We start from the raw sequence: 15,325 nt of genomic DNA on the forward strand, positions 1-15,325 counted from the left end.
TGAATACTGCCACCTGTAGGTAGTGGGTCGAGGGCAAGAGTGGTTCGAGCCCAACAGAACAAAGAAGACCGCGCGTTTCTTCCCTGCTCGAGAGCCAGCCCCGACAAACGCGTTTGAAAGGAGCGAGCTGCTCTGCGGTTTATTGAATCTACAATACTACTTCTGAAGGCTCGTGACAATAAAATAATCAACTGATAGTACTATTGATACTATACTACTACAACTATTCTATTACTACAAAATTATAAGAAAGTGAGAAATCCAGCAAAAAGGGCACAAGAGATATGTGAAACAAATATTGCAATTTTTTGTGATTTCAAATGCATACATGCAGAGAGGAAAGAATAAAGTATAGGAAAGGCAATGCTTATAGTGTAGGGAAATATTGCGCTGGAGCTTTCGTTACAGGTATATTGCACTGAGTTTACTGACAGCAGTGACAAGCGACAGCCACAAACGACACTCAGTCGTCCTTGCCCGGTGAGTCATGCTGTAGTTATCAGCAGTGCTCAGTGCATTATAAAACGTAGATACGAACGCTGAGTGGGGCACACTAGATATATATGAAATTAAATTTGTAAAATATATAACGTGGCAAGGCTCATTTATTGGTCGACAAAGCTGTATCGTCACTCTATTGCCGCGTAATTGTTTCATATTTTGATTATTTAAAATTGCAATTTTTAATTGGCATGATGCACCTCATTTTTGATATTCAACAACTAGTAGTGAATTTATGAATTGGTGCCTGTTACAAATTTACTGATGCCTGAAACCAATAGTAATGCTTCGTGTTTATTTGTTCTCTTTCTTTTTTTCAGTTCAAGAACACGGTACGTATATTGCATACCTTTTTTCATGATATCTATGCGATGGTACATACCGGCAACAGTGTGTTGGTGAGGAAGCTTGCGGCACATAGCTTTCGCGCAAGGGACATAACATATGCGGAGGAAGTCGCCATCGCGTTGGCTGCATACGATTCTCGCTCTCGAACCATCATTACCGACTCGCGAGGGGCCTGTCGGAACTACGAACAGGGTCAGATACCATTCCTGGCCTATCGCGTCCTTCAATCTGGCTGCCGAACCGGGGACCTCGACCCCCGATACATCGTTTGGGCTCCTGCTCCCATGGGAATAGAAGGAAATTACAGAAGGTTTTATCATAGAAGGCTTTATCACCGGGCTCCTTTCTTCTCTGACCCTGCCGATCAGGACACCACTCCCAACCTAACCTACTCGTTTACAGAAAGTACAGCCTATTATCAATTCGGCTACGAACTCTACCTACGCCCCTGTAGAGGCCTCAAAAAGGAGGAGGAGCGCCTCCTGCTCCGCCTCTTTACCAGCGCTATGTTGTGTCCGGCGGCTCTCAAACATTTCGATCCGGCATTTACTGGAGCTTGCCCGCACTGTGCGGAGAAATCCTCGGAGCCACAATCTGTGGGCTTGCCCATCCAATCCTGACCCCCCCCCCCCCCCCCCCTTACCCAACCCTCTGGGAGGACTGAGGGGCTGCCCTGCTTGGCTTCTCAGACCTACGGGCCCAAAAGGCCATAGTTGAGCGTGCCCAGGCGGCGGCTACCGCCACTGGGGTCCCGTGCCCTAGTGTTTGTAAGGGTCGGCCTTGTCGGGGTCGTCCCGAGCATACCTCCTTGTAGGACCCAAGAAACGTTTTTCACCACCACCACATATTGTACCAACGATGACTAGCTGCTGAAATGATCGCCGCGCGTTGATTATGATTTTAATACTATGGCACATACCTACAACGGTGAATCGACCTTTTAAGCTGTGCCCGCGCGTTTATGAAGATGATTTTTATACTATGGCACATACCCACAACGGGAGACTGGTCAAGGAGGAGCCGATACATATAAAATAAATAACGAATGCAGAAATAGATGCCTACATAGCATTTTCCACATAGCACAGCACGCGTACGCGAGAACACATGCATGCGCGCCAGTTTCCTTTATGCCAAAGATACAGGAATATATTGGACAAATATATCGCATTTTATTAACCGCTTCACGAAAGCTTCACTACGCATAGATTGTAAAATATGCGTTGGATCTGCAAAGGTTGTTCTTTTTTGAGAGGCAGTCGTCGAAGTTCTCAATTGTTTTGTTCACCCGCCGCGGTGGCTTAGTCAGCTAAGGCGTTGCGCTGCTGAGCACGAGATCACGGGATCGAATCCCGGCCGCGGCGGCCGCATTTCGATGGAGGGGAAATGCGAAAACGCCAGTGTGCTTGCGTTGTAGTGCACGTTAAAGAACCCCAGGTGGTCAAAATTAATCCGGAGCCCTCCACTACGGCGTGCCTCATAATCAGAATTGGTTTTGGCACCTAAAACCCCAGACAGAAGAACATTAGTTTTGTTTCTTGTTCAGAAACGTACCTGAAACTGCAGGTGCTTTTTTATCGCTTGCTCGCTGTTTTAAATGTCGTTACATGCCTCAATTGCTTTGAAAGTTTCGCTCTGGGTGAGCTGCAAGTATTAGGAGTGGCAGCGGTGTCTGAGCGGCGTTCCGCCATTGTGCTGTCATCTTCGTGTTATACAGCGTGAGACTCATTCAGAACGTAGCTCTAAGGTACCGCTTCCAGCGGCGAACGTCGGGGTCGGCGTCCCACGTAACCGAGCGAAGGAGCACAGCGAAGGATGAAAGAGCGAACGCAGAGCGCAGCGGGGATGAAAGACGGCGACAGCGAAGATAGTGTGAGGAGGAAAGCGAAGGAGGAGGGTGGAGCGGAACCATGATGCGGAAATCGATGGAGGTAGGTATGGCGAAAGCTTGAGAATAAAACTGTGGTGCCACGCACGATGGGCTCTGCGGCGACGATGGCTACGAGATGGCACCAGAGTAGCGCGCGTCGTCTGCTAACTGATGACACCAGCCAGAAGGCATGCGGCGAGCGTGTCTACCGATGCCATATATGGCAACAAAGCAGTGCTTTGTTGCCATAAGCCTATCCGTCTGCAGCGGCTGCTGTGAATCGCGAACACGCGTCAACCACGCGCAGCCTTTCGCGATCTCCGATCAGCGAGGCACTCGCGCCACACTTCGCTTTGTTTGCAATGTGCCGCACGAGACAGAATGTCTGCGCCAGCCAATATATCGCGAAATGAGCACGCGTATAGGGCGGCAATCAAATTTTGCGTTACCGAGAATCGTAATCGTCGGTGAAATTTTGTTTTGCTTCGATAGCTTTATTGGCTCTAGTAGACGAGATAATTCGGCTAGCCTTAGCTGTTGCGTGGGCTTCCTGCCCTTCGAAGTCAGGTCTGTATGTCCATCGGCGTCTGTGTGGGCGGTAGGCTTGGCGGTAATTAAACGTAGTCGGGTTTTTTAATGTTCGTCCAAGAAACTAGAGGACAGTCTCTCGGCGTGAAAAGGTGGGTTGGCCCAAAACTCATTCAAGCTAAACTTGGGAAGTGAAAATCCCGAAATGGCCACGAAATGTTGGATTTTATGAGAGTTTCGTTGCCAGCGCGTCCGCCTCAGCTAGTTTGTCATCTCCCATGTGTGTCGAAGTAATGCAGCCTATAAAGCACGACCATCGCTAATTTACAACTGAATGTTTATTTACCAGAAACCACTTCTCAATATGTCCCCACATTACTGCAATAATGCAAGACATACGCTTTCCTCTTCATGTTTTAAAACTTTGTTGAACAGCGGGACAAATACGTCTCACTTTTCATTTCCCGTTCTCGGCCATAACGAGACTCCGTCTTTCACATGCGGACCTCTAACTCCATCTATCCAAGATAGCAGAACGTTGATGACTGCCTTGCGCCATTCTGTCTCAGTCTTAGTTTCGTGGTGTTTTGAATTTTGGTTGTATTTCATGTCTAGGGATTTTTATTTCCTAATCCATGGTGTCTTGATGTTTTGTATACTAGTTGGTATATTCTGCGACTGTAATTTCTGTTTGCCATGAATTTGAGTGTGCTGAAGTATTGTAATTTGGACCTCATTTCCCTTGGCTCCTACGAGGACTAGCTCATTTCCCCGTATTTGCAGTAGCCAAGTTGCCCCCTAGGAATCAGCGGCCTAGGTCTACTTGGTGGCACTCCAGACATTTTATCGTTTCACTAGTGTAGGCCAGCGCGTCGTCTGCTTACGTTGTCGCTGGTACGGCTATTGCCTGTAACAGTGTGCGTGCAACAGTGTTTGAGTTGTACGAATGCGTTGTCAACTGCCAAATGCGGCCTTTGTGGCGATTCGATTTTTTTTACCAATGCGTTTTGGTGTGGATTAAAAAAAAATTGGTTGGTCGCTCAGAGTTACGCCGATGTATTTGTATTCCGATTTTTTTCTGATAAGGTTCCCCCGGGGGGTGAATTCGCTGCCAGTGTTGGTTGTGTTTATTCCCAACCACTGCATTTTTTAATGTTGAACCTTAGCTGGTCGTTTCCTGCAACGCGGTTGCAGATGTCGAGGTGGTGCTGGAGGTCAACTGCTGATTCTACTAGAAGCGCAATAGCACCGGCGAGTGCCAGACATGAGATTTTTGTGTATTCTTCTTGCTTGTCAGTTGTTATTGTGGACAGTCGTTGGCCTGGTCCCTTGTTGTCTAATGTTTGGATGAGTTGTGTGATGTATAGATTAAATGGTGTTGGGGACAAATGGCACCGTTGTTTTTGTCACGAGCAGAAAACAGCGCTAAATGACAGGATGAAGGGAAGGCCACAGAAAACAGCGCTGACTAACATCTATGTGTTTTTATGCTTTCAATCAGCATATATATACTCTAGCACTGTCGCAAAGAACAGAAAAAAAGAGAAATTCAGCATGCGCAGGGCAAGAAATTGTAATCAACGAGAAAGAAAAGCTACCTCCTTCGGAAGGAGTGATAGCTTTGATTACTCCTTCCGAAGAAGATAGCTCTAAGTTGAGTTTTCAAAGTAGTTGTAGCGCAAAAAAAAAAAAAAAAAAAGCATACATCTTCATCACAAAATTATGAGGTCCCAAGGTAGAACTGTCCAGGGCACCTCCTGCGTCACAATGCATACAATATAATTATATAAAAAGCTGAAGAATCCATTCAACAAGCGATTGCACACAGCAGAATAGTATATAAATTCAAAATAACAAGATAATAGTACAAAATATAGAAATGTGCTTATAAAAAAGGTTATTTCATTATGGTAAGCTAACAGAGGCACAAAGACAGATTATCAAGATGGTATACCTCGTGAATTTATAACAACAGAACACGAACGTCTTTGTTTAAAATCAATATAAACTATAAGATTGACCAAATTTATACATAGCAGAAATTCCTACAAAAATGAAAACATGCTTCCGCAGAAAAGAACAAAAAGAAAAAAAAGAAAAGGGAAATCGGCAAGAAAAAACATGAAAAAAGAGAAAGATCACAGCCAAAGCAACCCTTCTAACAAGTTTATTTTTAAATTTTGGTTTAGAGGAGTACAAAGAACAAAATAATCTTAATGTTTGCGGGAATTGCCTTCCAAACACTTATACCACCGAGTCTGAGGGTACACTTTCTATACAATTTGATAGAATTTTTGGTAAAACGAGGGTATTTAGTTCAGAAAATGTAATGTTGTATGAATTAACGATGTGACACAAAGAAAGGACATCCGTAGGTATGTCAAAATTACTGAAGTGAAATATGAGAAGTGATAACTGATATTGAAATAAGTACTGAAGCGGTAGAATACGAAGAAGTTAGTAAATAGGCAGGGAATGGCAGCGCAGTGGTCTAAATGTCATGAGTTTCATTGTTCCGTTTTGAAGGCGTTCTAAAGGCTCGCATTGCCTTGCGTTTGTGCTTCGCCTTGTAGACAAACAGTACGTTTCATGGCTACCTATATATGCATGATATAATGAAGTAAGAATATGTGGTTCAAAGTATGCAGTGCTTTGATGAGAACATGAATACCAAATGACACTTTGTGCAGTAATGAACGGACATGGTAGTGCTATTATAGGTGTTTGTCAAGGATGACACCAAGAAATCTCACTTTTTTAGATATTGGTGCTCCATAATTGTTCGAACAAATTGTTATGGGATTTACTAATATTTTTGGTGGAATATAGAACAGGAAAACGCTGTTTCAACTGTATTTATACACAGTTGGTCTAAGGTACACCACGTGTTAACGTTGGAGATGTCATTATTGAGTGCAGCTTGGAGAGCACTTAGCGTTAGCTGAGATGAGTATAATGGGATGTCGTCGGCATATAACAGGCAGTCTGAATCGGTCCGTACATTAAGTAAGTCATTTATGAATAATAAGAAAAAGAACAGACCTAAAATGGAACACTGAGGAACACCACTGGTAAATAATTGGTAGAGCAACGATCATTTACACAAACAACTATGGAACGATTAGACAAGTGGCAGCGAAGAAGTTGGAGAGGTGGACCAGTAACGCCGAATCGCTCTAGCTTATTCAATGAGATACAATAATTTAGTGTGTCATACACCTTTGTAAGATCAATAAATACAGCCCCCACAATTAGGCCACTATCAATGAATTGCTTCATTTTGTCACTTAAGTGAACAAGCGCTAGCGCAGTTGAATAGCCATGTCTGAACCCAAACTGGAGGGGACTGATAGGCTTAAACTTTTTTAGGTAGTTCATGATGCGAGTATAGATAAGTTTTTTAATAACCTTGCTAAACAATTGCAATATACAAATGGGACGGTAATTGTTAATATTTTCACGACTGCCTTTTTTGAAGACAAGAATTATTTTACCCACCTTAAGATAGTTAGAAAATACCCCAGCACGGGAACATTTCGGTAATATTACCAAGGGCAGGTGAGATATCAACAGCAACAAGCTTCATATGAGCTATTCTGATGGAATAAAGGCCAGGTCCAGTTGTTTTTGAGGAAGTAATAACATTGTAGACTTCATGCGGTGACGCAGGACGAAAATGAGCATGAGCTACGCGAAATACTAGGCACTGCACTAGCTGTACATAGCTGGAGGACTGCTATCAGAATCAACAAAGTGTTCACTAAATGCGTTAGCAATATCAGTATCTTTGATGTGTTCATGATCATTGCGGACAATTTTTTTGATGCCCTGATCAGACTCCTTCATATTATGAAGCTGTCTCATTAGTTTCGAAATGCACCTGTAACGTTTCCGTTTTCAAGTATTATGTTTTCCTAGTAGTCTCGTTTTGGGCGCTTGAGAACGACAGAACGAATGTTTGAATATGTACGGAAGTGGTTTATCAAATTTATGGTAAAGGGCTGTGATTTTACTTTCTTTGTGAAGATTATTTTTGCGTGTTATGGAACGCGACATGGCATCTGAGATCCAAGGATTTCTTGGAGTAGAATACCAATTCGTAACTTGTGAATAAGTAGTACACTGATCAATACATTTAGTTATTCTTGAATGGAACATAGCAAATGCCTTCTCAGGACAACCTTCCATACATACGTCGTCCCAGTTTGTGGCATGCATCTGATGAATGAACTGTTTTCTTGAATGAAGATTTAACGTATCTTTTAGAATTGCTAACTGCTTCCGAACCTAGGAAAAGTACTAGGGGTAATGATCCGTGATTGAATAATCAATAACTCCAGGAGAGCAATCAAAATCAGAATCGAATGACAAAAAAGATGTGATCAATCAGCGTGGAAGAGCTTTAAAGATCACGCCTACCTATAGTCTCAATTAGGGAAGAAAAGCCATAGCTGAGCAGACAAGTTGCATAGCCAGAGCAAGACTGACGGTTGAAATCGAGAATATTATTGTTTGTCTCCACAAATTAACATAGTTTTATTGTCATTCGTAAAAGTATGTTGATGACAATTGAAAATTTATTGCTCCTGCGCATGCTGAATTTCTCGTTTTTCTGTTCTTTGCGACAGGGGCGCAGTGTATATATATATATATATATATATATATATATATATATATTTATCTATTGTAAGGATGTTTATTGGATGCCACTTGAAGCAGCGCAAGGGCGACTGTCCAAAAAGCGCAGCACGGACTCTCAGCACGAGCGGCGCTCGAGAGCAGAAGGAAACGACCCACTAGAAGGTACTGGAGAAGGAGACCCACTTCAAGGCACTGGAGCGGACGACCCACTTCACAGTTCCAACGTTTCACTACAATTACCCCTGGTGTGAAAAGGGAGCCGCCCGTCGACTAAACAGGTTGTCACCACGAGTGGGTCATGGTATATCTTGAGGCGCTCCATATTGACGATGTTGCGCCCTCGACGGTGCATGTCCGAAGACGGTTCAACGGGTTCGATGTGGTAATTTACTGGGGACGTGCGTTCGACGACATGGTAGGGGCCTTCGTATTTGGGCAGCAGTTTCGAAGAGAGTCCAGTTGCGGTGGTAGGGACAGAGAGCCAGACGAGCACTCCAGTAAAAAATGTGGGCGCAGAAGTGCTGGTGTCACCGCGAATGCTCTTCTGCTGCTCTTGTTTATTTGTAGGAAAGGTCCGGGCCAGGCCGCGACACTCTTCAGCATGTCTGGCTGTGGCAGATATAGGGGTATACTCAGACGTGTCTGGCTTGTATGGAAGGATCGTGTCGATCGTGTGCGACGGGTGGCGGCCGTACAATAAGAAGAACGGTGAGAAGCCAGTAGTACTCTGAGGAGCGGTATTGTAGGCGTAGGTGACGAAGGGCAGAATAGCATCCCAATTGGTGTGGTCGGCAGCGATGTACATTGAGAGCATGTCGCCGAGCGTGCGGTTAAATCGTGCTGGGAAACCGTTTGTCTGTGGGTGGTAAGCAGTAGTTTTGCGGTGAACGACGTGGCACTCTGAGAATGGCTTCGACGACTTCCGACAAGAAGACATGGCCTCGATAGCTGAGTAGCTCCTGGGGTGGACCGTGACGCAGTATGAATCGATGAAGCAGGAAGGAGGCAACATCTCGTGCTGTAGCCGCTGGAAGGGCGGCAGTTTCGGCGTATCGCGTGAGATGGTCAACAGCGACGATGGCCCAGCGGTTACCAGCCGACGTCAGAGGAAGAGGTCCGTATAAATAGATGCCAACGCGCCCAAATGGCCGGTTAGGACATGGCAAAGGTTGTAGACCTGCTGGCGAGAGGTTCGCCGAAGATTTCCGGCGCTGACAATCGAGGCAGGAGCGAACAAATTTCTGCACGTACTGGTACATTCCCCGCCAAAAGTACCGTTGTCGAATTCGGTGGTAAGTTTTGTATACCCCAGAGTGTGCACACTGCGGATCAGAGTGGAACGATTCGCATATTTTACAACGGAGACTGCGGGGTACTACCAGTAACCACTGGCGGCCATCGGCGCTGTAATTGCGTCGGTGAAGGAGCTCGTCGCGAACGGCGAAATGGTGGGCTTGACGACGCAATGCACGAGTGGGTGGTGTTGCCGACGGATCAGTGAGCAAGTCTATCAGCGAGACAATCCATTGGTCGTTGCGCTGTTCTGTAGCGATGGTGTGAAGGTCGATGGAAGAAACGGCTAGCTGAGTTCCTGAGCAGCGGGCGTTGTCGTCGGGTAAGGGGAGCGCGAGAGGGTGTCGGCGTCGGCATGTTGGCGACCGCTGCGGTAGAGCACGCGGATGTCGTAGTTCTTCAGACGAAGTGCCCAACGGGCGAGAGGCCTGAGGGATCCTTCAATAACGACTGCCAGCATAGTGCATGGTGGTCAGTAACGACATCGAACGGGCGACCATACAAATAAGGGCGAAACTTCGTAAGGGCCCAGATGATCGCCAGGCATTATTTTTCGGAGACGGTGTAGTTGGCCACGGCTTTAGTAAGCGTACGACTTGCATACGCCGCGACATATTCAGGGAACCCTGGCTTACCTCTGTAGGGGCCGCAAGGTCGTAGTGGCGTAGTATGGGCGGAGACGTCAACAAACGACGGAGCTTTGCGAACGCGTCCTCGCACACTGACGACCACGAGTCGAGGGACCCCATACTGCCAAGGAGCTTCGTCAATGGCGATATAATAGTAGCGAAGTTTCGAATGAAACGTCGAAAGTAGGAACACAGTCCTACGAAACTGCGCAGTTCTTTGACGCACGTAGGTCTGGGGAACTCGGCTACGGCCCGAAGCTTGGCAGGATCTGGGAGAATTCCATCCTTGGACACGACGTAGCCTAGTATTGTCAGGTGCCGTGCTGCAAATCGGCACTTCTTTAGGTTCAACTGTAGGCCGGCGTTGCTCAAACGCGTCAAAACATGCCGGAGACGTTGAAGATGTGCGGAGAAGTCCGGAGCGAAAACGACGACGTCATCGAGGTAGCACAAGCACGTGTGCCACTTCAGGTTGCGCAAGACGGTAACCATCATCCACTCGAAGGTCGCGGGCGCATTACATAGTCCGAACGGCATGACGTTGAATTCGTACAAGCCGTCGGGCGTGACGAAGGCTGTCTTCGGTCGAGCGTCCTCAGCGATAGGGACTTGCCAGTACCCTGAGTGCAAATCAAGCGATGAAAAGAATTCAGCTCCTTGGAGGCTGTCAATCGTGTCGTCTATTCGTGGCAGCGGACAGACGTCCTTGCGGGTTATCTTATTGAGCCGTCGGTAGTCCACACAGAACCGTACGGAACCGTCCTTCTTCGCAACAAGAACGACCGGAGATGCCCAGGGACTGTTTTACGGTCGAATAACATTCCGTCGAAGCATGTCGTCGACTTGCTTGTTAATGACACGACGCTCTGCAGGAGATACGCGATGGGGACGTTGCCGCAGTGGCGGTTGGGAGCCATTGTCGATGCCATGCGTGACAGTGGACGTACGGCCCAGGGAAGTCTGCGCGACATCGAAAGATGGGCGAAATTCTTCCAACAGGCACAGAAGCTGTGAACGCTGGACCGGCGTAACGTTTTCATCGATGGAGGAGCCAAATACATCTTCGGGCGATGAATCAGGCTTCGAAACAGCACTGAGCGTACAGGAGCTGGGCCAGTGCGTGTCATCGGGTGCATCCACAATTTGTGCGTCTTGAGGGGTTCCCCTCTGCCGAGACATTCTCCTCTCAGCAATGTGACAGTTATGGGGATGGATTGCTTACAAAAATAGCACTGTGACCGTGAGTGATTTGCACTGTCGCAAAGGGGACCAACAATCCTTTTTTACTGCGAACGCAGTCAGATGGCGAAATGAGTGCAATGGCGTCGCAGAGACCGTCGCAGTACACTGACACAGCCGCTGGCGCGTTCGGAGGCACTTGGGTATCGTCTGTGACGAGTATCTTCTTCGAAAGCGATGGTCCGCCTGCCGGCGTCATCTGTGAGAACGGCGAGAGTTTTATTTCGGTGGGTATGCAATGAATGACGGCGTTGTGGCAGCAGAGAAAATCCCATCCCAGGATGATATCGTGCGAGCACGCAGGAATGATGATGAATTCGACGGCATACATGGCATCCCGAATGACGACGCGAGCTGTGCATACTGCTTTTGGGTGAATACTTTGGGCGCTAGCCGTACGAATTGATAGCCCCGAAAGTTGCGCCGTCACTTTTCGTAGGAAACGGCTAAGTTTGGCGTCCATAACGGATACGGCGGATCCAGTATCAATAAGGGCAGACGCACGAACACCGTCTACAAACACGTCTATTATGTTCGATGATCTCTGCTGAGGGCTTTCACAGTCCGATAGTGTCGCAGCCCTTGCCTCGAGTGTCGCAGCCCTTGACTAGTTTTCCCGATCTCGTGCGACCTGACGTGGCCGCATCGGTGACAATGAGCGACGTCGTGTAGACGGTGAACGGCGGTTAAATGGAGCTGGGCGGAACGTCGGTGACGCAGGCGGCGGTGGTTCGTAATTAGGGCGCCTGGACCGGCTCATTACGGGTGATGCGACTCGAGGCGGCTGCACGCGATTCCAAAAAACATGCAACGTGGCCGGCGTAACCGCATGAAAAGTATATGGGATGGTTGTCGGAAGTGCGCCAACGGTTTGCCGGAGAGGGTCCCACCCATGGCTCAGGACGCGGTGGACGGAGCGGCTGCTGATGTGGCTGCATGGTAGGCTGCAGACGGAGCCGAGTGACATCGGCGTACGTGGGCGGTACAACCGCTTCGAACGACGGTGGTCCAGCGACGGCTTCGGCGTAACTAAACGGGGCAGCCGCAGAGATTGCTTGGGCCGGTCGAGCGACAACTAGAGCGTAGCTAAGTGGCGCCGGTGCCGGAGGGCACTGGTGATATTCGGGCATGACTTCGGCGATTTCCTGTTCAATCACTCGGCGGATGGGAGGCGGGAGTGTGGTTTATGGCTGTTCCACATGCTGCGGGTGGGCAAAGGGCAGCAGAGAGAGCTGGCATGCAATTTCTTCGCGCACAAATGTCTTCATTTCTGCCAGCAAGGCGGTGTGGTCAGAAACGATTGACAAGCCAGCGAGATCTGCGTCCCGTGCTGGCGGCGGACGGGACAACGACCGCTGCCGGCGTAGCTCCTCATAATTCTGGCACAGCGTTATTAGCTCGGCCACCGTGCTAGGATTTTTGGCGAGGAGCATAGTGAAGGCATCGTCGTCGATGCCTTTCATGACATTTTTGATCTTATCCAACTCGGACATGGTCGCGTTGGTTTTCTTGCACAAGTCGAGAATGTCCTCTACGTAACTTGTGAAAGATTCCCCGGCCTGCTGAGCCCGTTCACGCAAACGCTCTTCTGCTTGTAGCTTACGAACAGCAGGGCGATAATGGCAGTCTTGAAAGCGGACCAGGTCGGGAAATCGGATTCGTGGTTGTTGTACCACAGACTTGCTACTCCCACCAGGTAAAATACCAAGTTGCTCAATTTGCCTACCTCGTCCCATTTGTTGGGTACGCTTACGCGCTCGTAGATAGCGAGCCAGTCCTCCACGTCGGTGCCATCCGCACCAGTGAAGATAGGTGGATGGTATGGACGAGGGACACCGGGACAGGTGAGTGGTGTGGGAGGAGGCGTTTGCTGGGAGGCGTCTTGCGACATGGCAGTTGGTAGTGCACGGGATCGAAGCTCCAGGGCCATCGAAGGGGCTTCGGAGAGGTTTTGAGGGTACAGCACTCTCCACCAATTTATAAGGATGTTTATTGGATGCCACTTCAAGCAGTGCAAGGGCGACTGTCCAAAAAGCGCAGCACGGACTCTCAGCACGAGCGGCGCTCGAGAGCAGAAGGAAACGACCCACTAGAAGGTACTGGAGAAGGAGACCCACTTCAAGGCGCTGGAGCGGACGACCCACTTCAGAGTTTCAACGCTTCACTACACTATATATATATATATATATATATATATATTGAAAAGGAAGAAATACAGAGAGAGCACCCGTTCCTGGGCCGGCTGGTCTATTCTTTCTTCGTCGTCTCTCTCTCAAGCCGTCCATGGGCACGACTCGCGCTTCTTTAGTGTACGGACAGGTCTTCGATAATGATGGTCTCAGGCGTGTTACTCGCCTTCGTTTCTATCAGCGAAGTCTCACTCAGCGCGGAGCGAACAGCCACGCATTGGGCCAATGACTGCGGTAAAATTCTAGCATCTGGCGGGTCCAGATGGTTCTGCATGCAGCGATCCGTGGACATATCGGCTTCCTGGAGTGCTAGCTGCTCAAGTACTAAAGGAGTTGGTGCCTCCATGTGTTCCGGCATTGAATTCGGGAGCAGCTGCACAGGAATGTGGTCACGGTTTCTACCAGTGATGGTGTAGTGTCATAGACCCTCGGTGGAAAAAATGGCTCACATCCGTGGTCTACCACGTAACAGGCTGCCAGCTCATCTACAAAAACCGGGTGCAGCTGTTGCGCCGAGATGGTGCAAGTCCCGAGCTTCACTGGGTTGCGGCCGCAGCACCACGGCTGGTGTAGACTGCGAAGTCGAAGCAGCAGTGGTGGCTTGCTGCCTGGTCAGAGCTTGTGGTGGAGCCGGTGGTGTCGGTTGGTGATGCTTCCCACCGTCGGCATTGAAGCCGACGGGGACACCCGGTGAGCCGGCGCCTACGGCGGGGTGCTCTCCCTGTCGAGGGATTGCTGGGCACACCTTCCGCAGGATCGGAGTGGTAGCTCTCCGGAGCGCCATGCGCAGAACTACAATGATCGGACTCACCACAGGCATAGGGAAGCGGGCCGAAAGCAGCTATCAGAGCTGCGCTCGATGCAGGCCAGGACTGCTGCTTTATGCCTTCGTAGTTTCCCCATGCCTTGGCGGCACCGCAAAGTCGTTTTGCTGCAATCAGCCATCTTGTGTGGTCGGGCCAGGCATGACGATCACCAAAAAGATTGGTGCTGACGAGTCAAAGGATGAAGTCGTTTTGAAAGCCGTGAAACGCTGGTATTTCCACGAACGCCGCCGGCAGGGAAGCGTGGACGGCGTTCCCCGTCAGGACGCAACCGCCGACGTACGCGAAAGCGGTCGTCATGCCCTGGAGCTGTTGTGTCAGCTCGGCGATGACGTGGACGAGGGCATCGGTACATAGGGAGGGCATGGAACAGCGGCAGCGATGCAGACACGTCAAATTTTCTTCTGGTTCTTGGTGCAGATGTTATCGTCAAGCGGCCTTTGTTATGAACCGAGCGACCTGCAGCACGATTTCCACCTGCCATCGACTGAGCGCCCTATCTCAAGTGTTCGGCTGCCTTTACACTCTATGCGTAACTTGTCACAAATGAGCCAATGTTGCCCGGCACCACCGGACGAAGCCTTCGCCTTCAAGTGGTCCGCACCTTTAGCCACGCAAGCTCCATCGTCACAGTGAAGCTCCATCGTCTCGGCGATGACCAGGGCATAAATGGGCGCGATACATATTATCGCGCCCATTTATGCCCTGGTCATCGCCGAGCACCTTCAGTGGGCATGGAACAGCGGCTGCGATGCAGACACGTAAAATTTTCTTCTGTTTCGTTGTGCAGGTTAGTCCATGTCCTTCTTTGCACTGTAAACGAACAAGCAATGTCAACCTGCTGCTTTTTCCATGCCCAAGTGTATTCCTATCTAATGCCTGTGAATGCATATATGTGCTGAAATTATTGGTCTTAGGCGGCGATCTGGAACTGATCCCCGGGCCACCTAAACAGGATCCTAGCCAGTCCAATCACGACGTCGTCTCCCTTTTGGAAGCGTTAAACGAAAAAATTGACAAGAACCATGGTGAAATAGTCTCCCAGCTCAATGAAGTCCGGCAAACGCAATTAAAGCTTGAGCGTCAGATGGATAGTATGAACGATGGACTTGTTGCCGTTGAAGAAAAAGTAGCTGCTTCGCAGGTCTCCAGTGCACTCGACATTGTCCAGGAAGTGTGTGAGGCCGTACAGAAGAAATCGGAGGCGCTTCATAGACGGCTAGACGACCTGGAAGACAGGTCACAACACGATAATGTAATTTT

The sequence above is a fragment of the Dermacentor silvarum genome, chromosome 11 (genome assembly GCF_013339745.2).
Source record: "Dermacentor silvarum isolate Dsil-2018 chromosome 11, BIME_Dsil_1.4, whole genome shotgun sequence".
NCBI classification, from domain to species: domain Eukaryota; kingdom Metazoa; phylum Arthropoda; class Arachnida; order Ixodida; family Ixodidae; genus Dermacentor; species Dermacentor silvarum.